The sequence below is a fragment of the Schistocerca gregaria genome, chromosome 2 (genome assembly GCF_023897955.1).
Source record: "Schistocerca gregaria isolate iqSchGreg1 chromosome 2, iqSchGreg1.2, whole genome shotgun sequence".
Taxonomy (NCBI): Eukaryota; Metazoa; Arthropoda; class Insecta; order Orthoptera; family Acrididae; genus Schistocerca; species Schistocerca gregaria.
This window is the reverse complement of record NC_064921.1, coordinates 631,897,233-631,904,963: the sequence shown is the minus strand read 5'-3', so window position 1 is coordinate 631,904,963 and position 7,731 is coordinate 631,897,233. Positions and strand designations below refer to the sequence as shown.

Below are 7,731 nucleotides of genomic sequence, written 5' to 3'. Positions count from 1 at the left end.
CAGAAGTGTGCGTCGTTTCGTCACTGGAGGCGGTCTCTGCTGCAGTCGGTTGCCGTAAACTGTCAGGATTCTGTACCTGGTCATTCTTCGGGATGGGATCTGTTCGGAATGCGTCCGCATACGTTAGTGGCAGCGGCGTCAACGTGGACGTAGGTACAGGTTCACCATTTGGAACTTGCACTATCCTCCGCTGCATACATTCGGAACGCACGTGGCCCTCTTTCCCGCATCCTGAGCATGTTTTGGGTTGTCCATCGTAGATGACTATAGCTCTGCATCCGCCGATGAACAAGTACGAGGGTACATGTTGTGTCAGTTCTATTCTGATTTGACGCACCCCATTGAGAACGGGGTAAGTCGTGAAGTTGGACCATTTTTCCTGAACGTGGCTGAGCACTCTTCCATATGGGCGTAAGGCGTCAATGACCAAGTCAGACGGAACCTCGAAGGGAAGTTCGAAAATGCGTATGTTTCGTAAGCCCAGTCCTGCATGATCAATAGTTACTTCTTCAACATATCCATCAGAGTGACGTAATTTGAGTCCATGTTTGGTATCTCGGATGATTCTGTCACATACTGCATCGTTAATCAGCTTGACGTAAACGACACTGCTCACTATGGAGAGGTGGATTCCGATAAGTTCGTTGTACTCAAGTTTAACTTCGTCTCGTAGGAACCGTTCTATTTCGTAGGCTTTCGGTCTCGCATATACATTCGAAAAACTAATCTTGAGAGTCGACTTTCGGTATGCATGTGCCATTCTGTATCGAGTCGTCTAAACGCGCGAGTACTCCGAAGAGGTAAACAACTGCGCAAGCGCGAACTACTCCGGCAGGGACGTAAACAGACGTCCGTGCCGTAGCACCGCCGAAGGCAGACTGAGCTACCGAAGCACGACTCACGGCCGGTACTCACAGCTTTACGTCTGCCAGTACCTCGTCTCCTACCTTCCAAACTTTACAGAAGCTCTCCTGCGAGACATGCAGAACTAGCAATCCTGAAAGAAAGGATATTGCGGAGACATGGCTTAGCCACAGCCTGGGGGATGTTTCCAGAATGAGATTTTCACTCTGCAGCGGAGTGTGCGCTGATATGAAACTTCCTGGCACATTAAAACTGTGTGCCCGACCGAGACTCGAACTCGGGACCTTTGCCTTTTGCGGGCAAGTGCTCTACCAACTGAGCTACCGAAGCACGACTCACGCCCGGTACTCACAGCTTTACTTCTGCCAGTACCTCGTCTCCTACCTTCCAAACTTTACAGAAGCTCTCCTGCGAGACATGCAGAACTAGCACTCCTAAAAGAAAGGATATTGCGCACACTCCGCTGCAGAGTGAAAATCTCATTCTGGAAACATCCCCCGGCTGTGGCTAAGCCATGTCTCCGCAATATCCTTTCTTTCAGGAGTGCTAGTTCTGCATGTCTCGCAGGAGAGCTTCTGTAAAGTTTGGAAGGTAGGAGACGAGGTACTGGCAGAAGTAAAGCTGTGAGTACGGGGCGTGAGTCGTGCTTCGGTAGCTCAGTTGGTAGAGCACTTGCCCGCGAAAGGCAAAGGTTCCGAGTTCGAGTCTCGGTCGGGCACACAGTTTTAATGTGCCAGGAAGTTTCATATCAGCGCACACTCCGCTGCAGAGTGAAAATCTCATTCTGGAAACATCCCCCAGGCTGTGGCTAAGCCATGTCTCCGCAATATCCTTTCTTTCAGGAGTGTTAGTTCTGCATGTCTCGCAGGAGAGCTTCTGTAAAGTTTGGAAGGTAAGAGACGAGGTACTGGAAGAAGTAAAGCTGTGAGTACCGGGCGTGAGTCGTGCTTCGGTAGCTCAGTTGGTAGAGCACTTGCCCGCGAAAGGCAAAGGTCCCGAGTTCGAGTCTCGGTCGGGCACACAGTTTTAATCTGCCAGGAAGTTTCATAAAAAAAAACAGTTCGTTGCTAGTGTTGTGCAATCCATTTCTGGGTTAATTATGGGGAGATTTCAGTGTGACACTGAGAAGCCTCAACCTGTGAGCACTTAAGAGCAGAGAACATTATCTCCGATTTGTAGCATAATTTTAGCATACATTGTGATTTCACAGACAATAAACTACACAGAGGAAATTGCCATATTCTTAGAATTCAGTTCATATTCTGAAAAATCGGATATATAGAACTCAACTAGCACTCACGATAAAGTGTTGTGATAACAAGGTAGATTCGTTGTTCCATGGCTTCTAAAAAGCTGTTGATTCAGTCCTAGATTAACGACGACTAACAACTTTCCGACGGGGGCCTAACTTGGTTGGCGACTAGTTTAAAGGTAGACGTAGATTAATATACAGACACAAGACTTTTAATAAGAATGTCTTTGTGCATGTTACGCACTAATCAATTAGTAGATAGTATTAGTGACAATTTTCGTAAGTGACAGAACTATCTGTGAGAAAGTTTTATATGATAAAAGTTGTACCTATTTCCCGTTAAATACCGTCATAACAGGGGCCTGTTGTAAAAGTAGGCATCTGGTATGCGTAAAAAGGTGCGATGTCCATTTCAGTAAACACAAACACGGAATAGCCAGTCTAAATGGACTGATGAGTCGTAAATGGATTGAGTCAGTTCTTATTCAAAATATCTGGGAATAACAGAACTTAGATTTAGTGAATGGAAAAATCACAGTAACTCAGTTATAGGTAAGACAAACACGTGGTTCTGTCATATTACTGTGACAACCGCTTATGTTCGACATCAACGTACAATACCCACTCACAGGCAGCAAGTAGCATTTGTGGCAGTCGGCGATGTATAAATCGAGTCGGGGGGGGGGGGGGGACGCCAAAAACAGTGGTGTCATTGTCGTAATGCGTTTTGCTTGATTTCCGAAAGGGCATGATTTGATGTCCAAAGGAGCATGATTTTTGAGTTTCGGGCCAAGCATGGAAACATTTAAATAGTGGCAAGTTCGTAAACTGTTCGCATGCCGCCGTAGTTAAAGTATACAGTGGACTGGAAAAAGGCTGTATTCAAAACCGTCGCAGAGGCAACAGTAGTGCGTCATTGACTGTGAATGATACAGATGAACGACGGCTGCAGAGGTGTCTACTGCCGAACAGACGAGTAACTGTTGAGCAACTCACCGTCCAGATGAACCACGGGCCTACCAGCAGTCTCCCCGACGACTGTTCAGCGAACTTCGCTGCATATGAAACTCCTCAGCAGGCGCCTTGGTTCCTGCATACATGCTGACTGCTTTTCATCGGTGACGAAGGTTGGAATTAGCACGCCAGTTCCGCAACTGGACGTCCCCTACATCTACATCCATACTCCGCAAGCCACCTGACGGTGTGTGACGGAGGGTACCTTGAGTACCTCTATCGGTTCTCCCTTCTATTCCAGTCTCGTATTGTTCGTGGAAAGAAAGATTGTCGGTATGCCTCTGTGTGGGCTCTAATCTCTCTGATTTTATTCTCATGGTTTCTTCGCGAGATATACGTAGGAGGGAGCAATATACTGCTTGATTCCTCGGTGAAGGTACGTTCTCGAAACCCGTACCGAGCTACTGAGCGTCTCTCTTGCAGAGTCTTCCACTGGAGTTTATCTATCATCTCCGTAACGCTTTCGCGATTACTAAAGGATCCTGTAACGAAGCGCGTTGCACTCCGTTGGATCTTCTCTCAACTTCTATCAATCCTATCTGGTACGGATCCCACATCGGTGAGCAGTATTCAAGCAGTGAGCGAAGAAGTGTACTGTAACCGACTTCCTTTGTTTTCGGATTGCATTTCCTTAGGATTCTTCCAATGAATCTCAGTCTGGCATCTGCTTTACCGACTTTTAATTTTATATGGTCATTCCATTTTAAATCACTCCTAATGCCTACTCTCAGATAATTTATGGAATTAACTGCTTCCAGTTGCTGATCTGCTACATTGTAGCTAAATGATGAAGGATCTTTCTTTCTATGTATTCGGAGCACATTACACTTCTGTACATTGAGATTCAATTGCCATTCCCTGCACCATGCGTCAATTCGTTGCAGATCTTCCTGCATTTCAGTAAAATTTTCCATTGTTACAACCTCTCGATATACTGCAGCATCATCCGCAAAAAGCCTCAGTGAACTTCCTATGTTATCCACAAGGTCATTTATAAATATTGTGAATAGCAACGGTCCTACGACACTCCCCTGCGGCACACCTGAAATCACTCCTACTTCGGAAGACTTCTCTCCATTGAGAATGACATGCTGCCTTCTGTTATCTAGCAACTCTTCAATCCAATCACACAATTGGTCTGTTAGTCCATATGCTCTTACTTTGTTCATTAAACGACTGTGGGGAACTGTATCGAACGCCTTGCGGAAGTCAAGAAGCACGGCAGCTACCTGGGAACCCCTGCCTATGGCCCTCTGAGTCTCGTGGACGAATAGCGCGAGTTGGGTTTCACACGATCGTCTTTTTAGAAACCCATGCTGATTCCTACAGAGTAGATTTCTAGTATTCAGAAGAGTCTTTATACTCGAACATAATACGTGTTCCAAAATTCTACAACTGATCGACGTTAGAGATATAGGTCTATAGGTCTGCACATGAGTTCGACGTCCCTTTTTGAAAACGCGGATGATCTGTGCCCTTTTCCAATGTTTTGGAACACTATGCTCTTCTAGAGACCTACCGTACACCGCTGCAAGAAGGGGGCAAGTTCCTTCACGTACTCTGTGTAAAATCGATCTGATTTCCCGTCATGTCCAACGGACTTCCCTCTTTTGAGCGATTCTAATTGTTTATCTATCCCTCTGTCATCTGTTTCGATATCTACCTTTTTGTCATCTGTGCGACATTCTAGAGAAGGAACTACAGTGCAGTCTTCCTCTGTGAAACAGCTTTAGGAAAAAACACATTTAGTTTTTCTGCCTTTAGTCTGTCATCCTCTGTTTCAGTACCATTTTGGTCACAGAGTGTCTGGACATTTTGTTTTGATCCGCCTACCTCTTTGACATAAGACCAAAATTTCTTAGGATTTTCTGCCAAGTCAGTACATAAAACTTTACTTAAGAATTCGTTGAACGCCTCTCGCATAGCCCTCCTCACACTAGATTTCGCTTCATGTAATTTTTGTTTGTTTGCAAGGTTCAAATGGCTCTGAGCACTATGCGACAACTTCTGAGGTCATCAGTCGCCTAGAACTTCGAACTAATTAAACCTAACTAACCTAAGGACATCACAAACATCCATGCCCGAGGCAGGATTCGAACCTAGCGCCTAGAACAGCACGGCCACTCCGGCCGGCTGTCTGGAGGCTTTGGATATATTTATGTTTGTTGTGAAGTTCCCCTTGCTTCCATAGCAGGTTTCTAACTCGGTTGTTGTACCACGGTGGCTCTTTTCCATCTCTTACCTTTTTCCTTGGCACATACTTATCTAATGCATATTGTACGATGGTTTTGAACTTTTTCCACTGATCCTCAACACTATCTCTACTTGAGATAAAACTTTTGTGTTGAGCCGTCAAGTTCTCTGAAATCTGTTTTTTGTCACTTTTGCTAAACAGAAAAATCTTCCTACCTTTTTAAATATTTCTATTTATGGCTGAAATCACCGTTGCTGTAACCGCTTTATCATCGCTGATTCCCTGTTCTGCGTTAACTGTTTCAAATAGTTTGGGTCTGTTTGTCACCAGAAGGTCTACTATGTTGTCGCCACGAGTCGGTTCTCTGTTTAATTGCTCAAGGTAGTTTTTAAATAATGCAATTAAAAAAATTTCACTGTATTCTGTGTTCCCTGCCACCCGTTATAAACGTTTGAGTCTTCCGGTCTATATCTGGTAAATTAAAATCTCTACCCAAAACTATAACATGGTCGGGAACTCTACTCAAAATATTTTCCAAATTTTCCGTCAGGTGTTCTCCCACAACAGTTGCTGAGGCAGGGGGCCTATAGAGACATCCAATTACCATGTTTGAGCCTGCTTTAACCGTGAGCTTCACCCAAGTTATCACATTTCGGATCTCCGTCAATTTCCTTAGACACTATTCCACTTTTTATCGTTATAAACACGCCTCCCCTTCACTGTCCAACCTGTCTCTGTGGTATACGTTCCAATCTGAGTTTAAAATTTCATTTCTGTTTACCTCTGGTTTCAGCCAACTTTGTGACCATTTATTAATGAGAGCATTTCTGGAACCTTTCTATATACACTCCTGCAGTTTACTATTACCCCATTAATATTGTCATTCCCTGTTGCGTTTTGCCTACTGCTACCTTGTCGCGTCTCAGGAGGCGTCTTGTCGGGCCTAGGGAGAAGGGAATTCTCTAACCTATAAATCCCACATATGCACTCCACAGCTATTCCGCTACCCTTATAGCTGCTTCCTGGGTGTAGTGCACGCCTGACCTATTCAGGGGGACCCTACATTTCTCCACCGCCACTGAGTGGTGACAGGTGGCCTTTGCACATTAAACATGTATATGCATGTAGGGCGGGAAACGTCGGAAGCAAACACCATGAACGAGTGGTTGGAAGGAAACAGGCAGGAGGAGGGAACGTTATGATCAGGAGAATGTTTTTGTGGCGGTCTCCGGGTGATCTCGTCAGTCTGGAAGGCACGAAGGATCATGTCAAGTCTGCGTCTATTCTTGGGTACTCTGTCCTCTAGAGCACTGCATGCGCGTGACGAATCCGCGTGAGTAGCGTCCGCCTATGTACTTGCACGTGGGTGCAATCGGCTGGCAGTTCACTCACTCGATACCACGTGGCGCTCACTAACCATGAGATGGGCGACAGTCGCGTGGCTTTGCCACGTGGTTATGGAAACACTGACTCTACACAGCTTCGTTTGAACGTAGCGGTGCTAACGGGCTCTTCAAGTCAACGAATACATTAAGAAAGGGAATTTCTTTTTAGCAGCCGATTGTCAGTGTTATCTATGGATATAGTGCGTGCCGTATACCTGAGATTTAGCAAGTATGAACACATTATAACGAAAATTGAATTGATAATCGAATATTGAATGTTACTGAAGGTCATTCTTTTAACTGTGGAGCTTTATGTTTGCGTGCAGAATAGCTGATCAAACAATGCTCGCTTTCAATCAGCTTCGAAAATTGCACTTGCACTGAACAGAATAAACTGAAAAGATAGAGGAACGTGACAAGAGACTGCAATTGTCAATTGTGCTTGTAATTAACACCTTTGGCTCTCGTAAGTAAATTGAGCAAATGAAGTATTAGGACTCGTTGCATATGATAATTTGAACGGAAAGAGAAATGAAGCGTACGTTGTAGTGATGACAAACGATGGGTATTGTTCGAACAAATTTTTGTCTGGATAATTATTCGAATATGTCCACACGCAGTTTGGCAGCCATGTGTCCTGGTGTACATCCGCACGCGAGGCTGTAATTAGCATCGATGATCTTCGGTAACTTCTGCCAACGTTTGCGAAGCGTATTCGCGCTTTCACTCACACACTGCAGACGCTTGCGGGCCACCCGGGTAGGTGACGTGCTTGCAGGTCTCTGAAGTCTAATCTGGCACTTATGCAGTTTAGGGGGTACATGGGCTGAACACGAGTCAGTCCTTTTATTTTTTCCTTTAGCTTTTTGCCAGACAGACTCCACGTGATTTAAGGTTGCGTAAGGGGATCGACAAAATAAAGCGAATGATTAACATCCAGATGAGTTAGCTCAAGTTACCTATGGTGTTGTAAGCTTGTCGGAACTCACTGTGCTATGCTGAATAACTACCTGGCGGAATTT

The 7,731-nt window shown here is 45.1% G+C and overlaps 1 non-coding gene across 1 annotated transcript; it reads right to left on the bottom strand.

The window, feature by feature from the left end:
* Positions 1-1,120: 1,120 nt before the first annotated feature.
* On the bottom strand, positions 1,121-1,195 carry Trnal-caa (transfer RNA leucine (anticodon CAA)). Its single transcript has one exon. It is a non-coding gene; the product is annotated as a tRNA-Leu (tRNA).
* Between the last annotated feature and the right edge of the window lie 6,536 nt (positions 1,196-7,731).